General features: G+C 41.1%; 1 pseudogene; it reads left to right on the top strand.

The window, feature by feature from the left end:
* The first annotated feature begins 1,022 nt into the window (after nucleotides 1-1,022).
* On the top strand, nucleotides 1,023-1,735 carry LOC136577708 (uncharacterized; annotated as a pseudogene).
* Nucleotides 1,736-12,199: the final 10,464 nt, after the last annotated feature.

Genomic DNA, 12,199 nt, shown 5'->3' with positions numbered 1-12,199 from the left:
CACACCTTGTTGAACTTCCCCGGACACTTTCTATTTTTATAGACTCCTCTCCTCATATCGCAGGGTGGAGTTAACAATGTTCTGCCACTTTGAGAACGTTTGGGTGTGTCTGTCCATCCACCCCAGAGCTATCACCTTGCGAGCCAGAAACAGCACCTTAATATGAAATATCCAGTCATGTAATTGCTAGTGCTCCTCATCCACAATTCCCAACAGGCAGATGCCCGGATTGAGTGGAACTGGCATTTCCATTAGCTGGCTTAGAAATTCTGTGACCTCCGTCCAGTATATGCCGATGTCAGGGCAGCTCCATATTAAATTACTAAAATTTGCACCCGGTGCCTGGCACCGATGACAGTGGTTGATGGGTGCTCTGTTCATTTTATAAAGTCTAGTCAGTGTCAGATAGCACTGATGGAGTATATACAACTGCGTTAGTTTATTATTTGCAGCTGGCGACACCATGGAATACAAGGCCATCGGACGGTGACCAGCAGCACTCAGAAGTCCCCACCCCCTCTGCAGCGCTCACCGATCCGTGGCAATGCAGCGCTGTAAAGTGCCGATCCCCACCACCCGCTGTCACCTTCCTCCACGGCATTGCCGGATGCCCAACAGAGCTCTTAACTCCTGACCACAACCTCTCACCTTCCTCCACGGTGGCCGCCGGTGCCTACAGGACCAGACCAGTCAGGGGGTGGATAGGGAGACAGCCGGACAGCCAATTAGGAACAGGGGGCAGCAACCCCCGTCAAACACAGTATATCTTGCCTCCACCACTACTTCCGGTGGCGTCAAGATACAATAATACCTACTGGAGATACTGTGGTTTTTACAAGCGCTGTGGTAAAGATTAGCTGTACTCTGCTACCAAATGTGCAGTAAATTTCTAGTTTCGGTTTTCAAGTTCCCTGCTTTTGCCTTGTTTGTTCTGCTCTGAACACCACAATAATCCACTAGGTCATCTTTCCCTTGTAGCATAGTGGATGGGAGTCAGAATATTTAGCCATCATGAACCTAAGATGATATTTCAACTCCTGCTGCCTACACAAACACAAAGATCATACTACTATAATTGCTAGGGCTACTTTAGAATAATCTTGATGGCACTCATGAATACTAACCACAAATTTAAGATGGTAGATGTTGGCAAAAACGGACGAGTATCGGATGGTGGTGTCTTGGAGCACACCAAATTCATGGAGCTTTTACAAACAGATAGACTAGGACTTCCAAGCAATGCAGAGACTAAAGCAAATTAGAATTTTGTGTTTATTGGAGAGCATGCCTTTTCCCTGCAGACACATCAACTAAAACCTTTCCTTCAAAGACTATTGGATCCAGAAAGGAAAGAAAATTAATAATCAGCTGTCAAGAGCTAGATAGATGGTGGAGCACGCTTTTGGCATTATAGCCAACTGATTCCACATTTTTCACACCACAAACAATTTCCTTCCAGAAAATAATTGGCAAGGTAGTGCTGGCCTGTTGTGTCTTCCACAACTTCCTACGCCGTGAAACATTGTCATACTCCCCTTCTGCAATGCTTGATAACAAAAATGTGGACACCTTGCAAATCTACCATAGAGAGTGGCATTCAGAAGCACAATGGATCATACCTCACAAGCTCCTTCAGGTTCGCCATGCCTGTGATGATGCCATTCGCTCTTGTGAGCAATATAGAGCATATTTCAACAGTGACGGTGTAGTGTCACGGCAGGCCAGAATGATATGATGTGCATACAATGCATGGTTCCCTTTAAATGGAGTCTGCAGGCAGCATTTTATAGAGCAAGATGAGCTGAGCAGATTGATATATAGTTTTATGGGAAAACATTCTGTTGCAGTTTGGACACCATGTTCCAGCTGACAGACACTCTTTAAACCCATATGCAAATGCTTTTGTTCTACATGCCTAGAAAACCCCACAATAAATTAAATTACAGTCTATTTTAAGAGAAAAACTGTTGACATATTAAAACTGTACAAGTATGTATAAAAGTTTACAAAAGAAGAACACTGTTTTTACTGGGATGCCAAGAGACAGTTCTTTATAGTCCAGCTAATGGGCCAGCAGGATTACAAACATGATAGACTGGCTCTATCAGCATCTGACTTCTCGGAAGCAACAAAGCCTCATCCAAGTTTTGTGGTCACTGGAAAGGATGCTCGGCACCGTCTGATGCAAGGACTCAACACTAATGAAGTGGAGCAACTTGAAACGCAGGGGTGGGGATTACCCTCTCCCCACTGCCATAGGCTGGCCAGCTCCTCTTACAGGTTCCGCAGTTGTTTTTACGTGCTGCATACCTGGGCTGGATGGCCTCCAAGAAACCTCCTCACAGGGGGATTTCTTTGCACCGCTGAGGGATAAATAATAAGTATCAGTTGTCCCTACCGTACTGGCTCCTGTTATGGAAAGTGGAGAAAGTCCAGCGTTGGGTTAAAAGCTTTCAATTTTTATTAAATGATCCAGACAGACAGACATGGAGGAACAAAGGACATGTCTTTTAATAAAGACTGAAAGTTTTTAACCCAACGCTGGACTTTCTTCACTTTCCTGTGCATCAGTTGTGGTTTCCAACCAGTCCGTGCATGGGAGCAACTGTAGAGGAGCTAGTTTCTGGTTTGCATAGCTCCTGCTATGGGGTTCAAAAGTCAGGAAACAGGGAGAACTGTTTCATACTCATTGCATTCCCCATTCCTGCGCCATGCATGTACAATGCTATAACATTTTTATTAACAGGGACACAGCCTGTTTTAATAAACTGTGGTATAATATTGTACATTCATTGTGCAGGAATGGGGAATGCAATGAGAAACAGTGCTCCCCGTTCCCTGATCTTTGAGCCCCATAATATAGTTTATGGTGCTCAAAGATCTTGACCTTTAGGCCTCATAAACTACATATTGGCCGCTAAGGTCAGGAAACAGGAAGGAGGGGGGGGGGCGTCTCTAGCTCTGTACTCCATTTTTGGAGCAGAGAAGTGCAAGGTGCAGATCCTTTTTTCTCCATTGATTTGAAAATAGAGAAAAAGCAAAAATGGAAACCTTCAAGTTTGTTTTGGACGTTTTTGGAACCACATAGAAATCAATGGTGAAAGAAACTGATGTGTTTCTTGCCATTTCTCTGCTCCAAGAATGGATTACAGCCGAAATTGTGAAGTGCGGATTTTTGGAACAGTTTCAGAAAAGCACATTTTAGCTCCATATTTGCTTTGTGGATTGTGGCATGCATTTTTGCCTTTTTTGTTTACAACCCGCGGATACAAATTGTGCATTCCGCGAGCTAAAAAAAAGTTGCAGCATGCTCTATTTTGCTGCGGAATCCACGGCCTCCATTGATCGAGTTCAGGGTTTCCATCGCTCTGCTCCATTTTTGGAGTAAAGAAACTGAAATAAAATGGAAAAAAACGAATCCGTTTTTTCCCCCAATAATTTCAATGGGTTTTCAAAAAAACGTAAAGCAAACTGAAATGCTTCCATTTTATTAGGTTTCAGTTTTTTTTGAATAGGAAAATAGCGCAGTCTGCAAGGTTATTTTTCTGTCCCAAAAAACAGAAACCTGAGTGAATGGAAGTTTTTTTTCCAAAACTCATTGTAATCAAAGGGGAAAAATTGGTCGCTTTTTCACCAGTTTTATTTTAGTTTCTCCTCCCTAAAAATGGAAACAGAGCCCTAATGCAGGTGTGAAAGCAGCCAATTTCAATAACGGCTCAATACTATTGACAACAACTCCATGCACTTATTGCTCCGTAGAAAATAATAAAGACATTAGTTTGGCACATGAATCACTAATGCAAATACTAGTGTGCTTTTTAAGGTATAGCTAGTCATGTACTTATGCTGTTCGAGGCTGCTTGGCTTTCTTGTGCTGTATCTGTGCAGTCAGTATTGGGCTCCTGTGCAACATCTACAACAGTGTTTAGAACACATTGTGAAGAATGTGAGTCCTTGCTTAAAGCCAGAGGGTTGTAGTACCACAGTCTTTGTGTGTAAGTCTTTGTCCTTTGCTGTTCTCCACCTTGTTCAATTCTTCCTTATGGACAGTCCACACGTTTTGAATTATTGCCTTGACTAATTTTACATCTATCTGCTGTTCACAGAAATATTTATGCGCAACTTCTATTAACTTTTCATACACTTCTGCCTTCTTCAACCAGTTACTGTACTCTGGGCTAGTAACCTTCCACAAGCAAGGGAAAGAACAGTAGACTTCAATGAAATCCTTGAGGAATTCTTCACGATCCATGACTTACCTAAGGAAACAAAATCAAGATGATTGAACACTCATGAAAATGCTGGACTCCTATCTAAGCAAACTCATAGGCTGTCAAAGTTGGCAACCCAGATGGTCCCATACATGCTCTTTTGGGGATAAATCTGGTGACCGAGCAGGCCGCAGGCGTGGCAATGTTGTGGAGGTATTCCTGTGACACCCTTGCTGTGTGCGGCTGAGCATTATCCTGGTGGACAATTTATCTTGGAAGCCCTGTCATGAGAAACAACATATGTGGCTGCAGGATGTCTTGAACATATTGCTAAGCTGTCATTGTCCCTTGTACCACAACTAGGGGTGACCATTCATATGCGATGACCCCAGACCATCACACCAGCAGTAGCGGCAGGATTGAGGTGCTCACTCCTAGGTTTTTGGACAAAACATGGCCGTGGTCAGTGACAAAACTAAACCTGGCTTTGTTGCTGAAGACAACCCGGTTTCACTCCATAGCAGTCCACCTTCGCCATTCATGAGACCACTGTAAATGGAAGCCACAGTGGGTGGATTTGAAAGGCAGTTCATGTAATGGGCACCATGAGACCAAATGTCCCTCAGCCAAGCACCTGGAATTGCTTTCAACAGACACAGGGGCCTGGTATGATGGTGCCATCTGGCTATGGATGGCAGACTACTTAACAGAGCTGATTGTGCTTGTTGCACGACCAAGCAATCCTCTCTATTATATTCTGAATGGCTATTTTATCAGAGACACCCATCTAGTAGCACGTTGCACCTCTTTTGTTCTTTAGAACTGCAGCTATTCGTCATGGCATAGATTTCATTAGGTGTTGAAATTGTTCTATAGGAATATTGACCTATGCAGACACGATGAATTCTTACAGTTTTTGCAAATAAGCTTAAGGTAGTAACATGCTCTGAACAGCTGACAGGAAGGGTTCATCAATTCTTGCTGCTATCAACACAATGTAACAGAAATCTGGTTTCATCTAAGTAGACAATGTTTTTCCACTGCTGAGTGATCCAATCTTTGCACTCTTTTGCCCACTGAAGTCTTGCTTTTCTGTTTCTCTTAGACCTCAATGACAGTTGAACTAGTCATCTGCTGTTATAGCCCATCTGTGCTAAGGTATGATGAGTTGTGCTTTTGAACATGTTAGTTGTACCACCAGTGTTGCATTTGGCGGGTATTTGCTTGACTGTGCACCGCCTGTTTATCAGAACAATTCTTGACATCCTCCTCTCATCCATTTTGTTGATGAGTTGCTTCCATTCGCAGGATCCTCTTTTGCTAGATGTTTTTCCTCAATCCCACCCATCTTGGTATACTGTTGACAGATACTACCCTTACATATACTCTTCACTGAATAGCAGTTTGGCCATACATTTATTACAGTGTTACTAATGGAAGTCTATCAGCATTAACAATAACAATATTAGAATGCTAATACCTCCCTTGCCCCTCAAACTGGAACATTAATTGTGTCATCAATATTTTGTTCTGATGCATGCCACCTGCAAATTAGTGAGAGAGCCAATCAATGGTTATTCTGTTACAAGTGAGTGGAGCTGGACTTTCTTTATTAAATATTCCTCAAGCTTTCCAATTGGCTTTTGACTGATGGCTCAAGTGAATATAGATCTCATGCCGCAAGATGCTAGGAAATACTTAAACTTTCAATTAAGAACCAAGGGAAAAAATGCATTAAAAAAATCCTGCGCTTCTTGGAGGAGCAACGAAAGAATACTTCAAGAAATCTCAATGCAAGTGACTTACTTGTGTTGGAGGCCCCCTAAAGATGAAAATATGTGCATTGTATTCTCCAAAAGACATCCAAGGGAGGTCCAGACCATGCTAGGATGAAATAACAACTATTTATTTAATATACACAAACCAAAACAACAAAATGAAAAAGCATACTGCAAACATACAAAAAGAATGTAGGTGTATACAGTAGGTAGGGTCCTGTCGCCCCTTTATTAAGCTGCCCCATACTGTACAACCATCTTTAAATAGCCTGAGACATTTTCAAAGTCACAATGTCAAACACGTTGCGTTCCACCTATATCCAGGGCATAAACGCTGCAGTCCGTTGTCTCAGGGAATGCACACTTAGCACAGCATCATTAGTGGGTGGAGAAGAATCCCTCCTTTGTCATCAAAGAGCCAGCGCTGCGTTCCAAAGTTAATGCCTACTCTGTGTTCCATGTATTTAGGAGCATATGTTAATGCATCCTGCATGGCAACCTTGTCTGGCGGCACACCTGCATCGGGGATCCCTGTCTCCACGGCAGGTCCAGGGCACACACCCACCCAAAAAAACCATTGGGTGGCCACAGAAACGGGGCGGGCCAGTGCCCGCAAATCATTATTCATAATTAATATACATCAAGGACATACAGTCAATAATACATATCACATATCATAGCCTAAAATACAAAAAGTATATAGGTATCCTTAGACACCCATTCCATTAAAAAAAGACAGACATGCATATGAATTCAAAAACAATCTGATAACACAATTGCGAAACTAAAAACAGAAAGTGGGCTCAATGAAGTTTTGAAGAAAATTTAAAATAGATTAGTGTTTTTACATCTTATTTTATAGAAATATTTTAATATGGGATAATGAATGACAATTAATTTTTTAATCTGTATTTTCTTGTTCTTATATTGTGTCATCAGATTGTTTTTGAATTCATATGCATGTCTGTCTTGTTTAACGGAGCAGGTGTCTATGGATACCTATATACTTTTTGTATTTTAGGCTATACTGTGATATTTACTATTGACTGTATGTCTTCGATGTATATTAATTAGGAGTGAATTGTGATTTGCGGGCACCAGCCCACCCAGTTACTGTAGCCATGCGATGAGTTCCTTTGGTCGTCTTTTTGGAGAATACAAGATGCATATTTTCGTCTCCACGGAGGGGACCTCCTACACAAGTAAGTCACTTGCATTGAGATTTCTTGAAGTATTCTTTCCTTGCTCCACCAAAAAATGCAGGATCTTCTTTTTTCAGCTTTTTTTCTATTGTTATACCGGAAAATATATGGTGAAAGGTCCAGCAGCTCACCACCACGTTGGTTTGAAGGGAGCATAGAAACCTGACTCTCGTCTGGCAACAGGGGGCATTTTTATTGGGTGCAACCCTTCCCTTGGGTTAGACCGTGTGCACCAGGTGAGTCCCCCTTTTTTTGTAAACTAGTGTTTCTCACATAGTATATACATTTTTTTGCACAAAGAAGGTTCTCCTGAGCGCTGTTCTTATTGTAATTAAGAACCAAGCGGATGGGTTTAAAGAAGAAACTCAGGGCCACTTACTTGTAATGGAATGCACACTGGAAGGTTTTCATTCCATTTGCACATGGTGGGCAATGGAATAAAACAGCAAATTAACCATGCTCCAGTAGGATCAGCAAGGAAAACATGTTTACGCTTTCTTACATGACAGCATTGTATCCTTGTTAGTGTTTTATTAGGCAAAAAGTGCAGATAGATTTCCTTTAACTTCTCTTTTATAAATGCAATATTTGTAACAGATCCATTTTTAAAGACAAGTTGTGAAACATGAGTTAGCAAAATGTCTTTTTGTCCTGTATTCCATAAATCGCTATCTTTCCGATAACACATGTTTGACCTCATTTTAACATGAGGGAAAATGAGATAATGCAGTTTACTGTTATATTACATAGAAAACAGTTTTTTTTATCCAGTTATAATTAAAATAAATATTCTAGTATCCCATTTCCACACTATTGTGCACATGATTTAGCATGCCTCTGTGGGTCCACACTAGCCAAGAGTCAGAAATGTGTGAAAACAGAAGAGTATAAAGTAACAATAACAGGCAAATCGCCTGTATCCGACTTCCTTCCTCAGAGCCGAATAAAAAATAGAAGTATCATCTCCATAATTTAGTGCACTCTTCATCCTGTAACAATTTATATCTGCATTGGGACAGAGGTTTAAAGAAATAACTGTGGAATGTTTCAAAAATTCCATTTTGCTTGCTAGATGTATATTCAATTATTGTAAATAACTCCCCTTCAGTTATTTATGCTTTGTAGCATCCCTTTGGAGAATTCTCTAAACTGAGAACATTACGTGGGAGAGAGGAGTTCATCCTTATCATAGACATTAAACTGTTTTTATTTATCTCTTACTCAAAAAAAATTGGACTTGAAGACACATTTTTGGATTAGAATTGTATAGGAAACAACAAAATGAAATCATGCAGCAGTTTTACTTTCTACCCCACGCAAGGCAATAAACCACAGTAGACTGGCCCAGACTGAGAATAGAGATACAAGCTTAATTCTTGTTCTGGATATTGGATACACATTATGCTGAAATTCTCACTCCCTTTTCTAAGACTTTTTAATACACTAATTATGATTTAAAGCAGTATCTCACTTGTGTAAGTCTATTAAAGCCAAGAGAAAGTAAATTTAAAAAAATTATATGGACTTTGACTGCAAGTGTACATATGCTTGTTATACATCAATCCTATATTAATAGTGTGTGCCTTTGGTCTAAAATGTCTCATTACAAATTATATTATTAGAGTAACAACTTAAGTAAAAAGGAAAAAATTCCTTCTTGACACAAAGTCTGGCAATTGGAAGAGTCCTTGGATCAACAACCATTGTGATTACCTTGTTACTAATTACCCTGAGTACCCCCAATTAATGACTATAATCTGAAATGTTGTAGCACTCAAGCATGGTGTCCAAGCTCCTCTTAAACTCCTTCATCGAATTTGTCATCACCATGTAAAGAACCCCCTTCTATGTTGGTGTAGAAACCTTCTTTCCTCTAGAGGTAGAAGATGCCCCCTTGTTACAGTCACAGTCCGGGGTATAAATACATGATGGGAGAGATTTCTGTATTGTTCCCTGACATACAGTATTTATACATAGTTATTGGGTTGCCTTTCAGCCATCTTTCTTCTAAAGTGAATAACTACAATTTTGATAACCTCTCTGGATTTTGTAGTCCACCCATTCCATTTATTACTTTAGTTGCCCACCTTAGAATACGCTCAAGCTCTGATATGTGCTTCTGGAGTAGCGGTGCCCAAAACTATACAAAATATTCCGTGTGTGGTCTGACCAGTGACTTGTAAAGTGGAAAAACAATGTTCTCATCATGTGCCACTAGACCTCTTTTAATGCACTCCATGATCCTATTTGCCTTGGCAGCAGCTGCCTGACACTGGTTTCTCACCGTTAACTATAATCCGCAAATCCTTTTCCATGTCAGTTTTACCCAGTGGTTTCCCATTTAGTGTCTAATGGTAAAATGTATTCTCCCTATCCATGTGCATAACCTTATATTTATCAGTGCTAATCCTCATTGGACACTTTTCAGATTCATTTGCAACCGCATATTGTCCTTTCTTGTGTTAATTCCATTGCATACTTTTGTATCTTCTTCTGCAAATATTGATATTTTACTGTGCAATTCTTTTACCAGGTCATTAATAAATATATAAAAAAAAGAGTAGGGCCCAGTATTGACCGTTGTGGTAGCCTACTAGTAATGGTGACTCAATCAGAGCATGTGCCATTAACAACCACCCTCTGCTTTCTATCATTGGACCAGTTACTTACCCATTTACACACATTCTCACCCAGACCAAGCATTCCCAGTTTATATATCAACCTTTTATGTGGCACAGTATCAAATGCTTTGGTAAAGTTAGAATATACAATATCCAACTCTCCCTGGTCCAGTCTAGAACGTACCTACTTGTAGAAGCTGATTGGCACATCTGTCCCCTGTTGTACTACAGGTTGTACTAGAGGCTCTCTGGAGCTTTCCTGCCCAGCTGTGGGGAATTGTACTGGCTGGACCTTTGTGTGTCTCCAGTCAGCCAATCACTCTAGGTCAGTACACATAGAAGCTGTCTTCCCAGGTGTAGTTGTGTTCCGATTTCTCTGTTCTCATGCTCTCTGTGTGTGTGGTGTGAGCAGCTTCTATGTGTGGTGGCTGCAAGAAAGGTTTGTGTTTTGGGTTTAGTTTGGTTATGTTGTTGGACTCCTGCTTAGTGTAGGGACTAGTGGTATTGTCAGGAGCCATGACATGGCCTGCCAGCTTCCATATTTTGGCCAAAATGTCAACAAATACCTGGCATTTATAGCATTAACATCTGCTACTAGTGTTTGCGTATTGGTTGCTCTGTGGTGTGATTTTGGCACTGTGTTTCTTTATGCTGTCTAGTTGTCCCTGTCAGTGGTGGCATGGGTATGCATCCTAGCCTGGGTGCGTGCATTCCTAGGGGCAGCAAGGGCCCAGATCTGAAGACCGCTGGGGCGATGGCCCCGCTCAGGTAGGTCCTTGGTCATCTTCCTTTGCAGAAGACAGAGAGAGGTGTTAATTGCTCATTGCTTCACCAGGTGTTCCCTATTTGGGTAACGTTCTTGTGGGTCCAGTGCTCACTAGCCCCCACGAATGTAACACTGATCAGACTGGTTTGACAGTAGCAACCCTCATAATTTCATGCTGATTTGAAGTTATAAGGCTATTTTCATTGAGGTACTCCAGGATAGCATCTCTTATAAACCATTCAAACATTTTACCCACAATAGAAGTAAGACTTACTGGCCTGTAGAACCCAGAGGTTTGGGACCTGACGATTTGTCTATTTTAATCTTTTTAAGGCAGCTCTGCACTTCTTCCTGGGTCGAACTGGTGACATTTAGTGGAGAGTTTACTAATTACTATATCTCTCTGCATCTCATCTGACATTTTCCTTTCCTATGTGAATATCCTGGAGAAAAAACTATTTAATATATTTGCTTTCTCCTCATCACCTTCCACAAATTTTCCTACATTTATTAAAGGGACACCACTTTCAGTATTAATCTCTAAGCCAATCAAACTTTGCCTTCCTAAAGTTTAGAATTTTTGTAGCTCCACGATAATACTTCCTATTTAAAGATAAATGAAAATGTATTATATTATGGTCACTATTTCCCAGGTGCCCCTTAACTTGTACTCCTGTTATTTTGTCAAATCTATTGACTAATATTAAGTACGAAATGATCATCCCTCTAGTTGAGTCCTGTACAAGTTGGGTATGGTGATTATCTTTAGTTACTGACAGAAACATAACTTTATGAGATCCACAGGTTTCAGTTTCCAAGTTTATATCCGGAAAGTTAACATTCCCCATAATAATTACTTTATTGTGATTTGCTGCTTCAACTATTTTCTTTAGTAACAGTGGCTTCTTTTATTATTGTTTTTCTCTCCAAGTATTTCAACATAAAGACACTACATGTTCATCTCATGTTCGTCTGTCCCCTTAATAAATGAGTCTTCCACTACCAGGACCTGTCTAGCCTGCTTGTTCTCCTCTTCTTACTGGAGTAGACATTCCTCCAGCAGTGAGAGACCATGTTGTGCTGCAACAGCGCTAATCCTGTAATGGCATTCCCCTCATCTGCCATAATCACTTCTTGCTCATTTTAACAACCTTTACAAACCCTTCATCCTACTGCTACTGGTAATTTTATGTCTGTTACTGGCCCATTTGCCCCTTTAACTGTACCAGCTGTGTGAATTCGGTTCCCCCAAATACTATACTCCAGAATTAATAGTGTCCTATCTATAATCACCCCCAAATTGTGTCACAGAGATTAGTGCACCACAAAGTAAGAGTGTAATTGCTAGTACCCCCCTCAAACATTAACATTACTCTTGTTAGTACTCCACACAATAAGGGCTCAATCACACGGGTGCATCGGCGCCCGTGTTACTGCAGGTAGCAGACGACCTGAAGAAGGACGTCTCTCTGCAGCGCTGGGAGGAAGAACATGTGATGGCTTCATTGCCGGTCATGTGTTCTTTCATCAGCGCTGCAGAGAGACGTCCGTCTTCAGATACGGCCATCTTCTTTCTGCAGTAACGGCTCAGTCACACGGGCGCACCGGTGCCGGTGTACAG

The sequence above is a fragment of the Eleutherodactylus coqui genome, chromosome 1 (assembly GCF_035609145.1).
Source record: "Eleutherodactylus coqui strain aEleCoq1 chromosome 1, aEleCoq1.hap1, whole genome shotgun sequence".
NCBI lineage: Eukaryota > Metazoa > Chordata > Amphibia > Anura > Eleutherodactylidae > Eleutherodactylus > Eleutherodactylus coqui.
The sequence above is the reverse complement of the archived record's forward strand: the minus strand, read 5'-3'. Positions and strand labels throughout refer to the sequence as shown.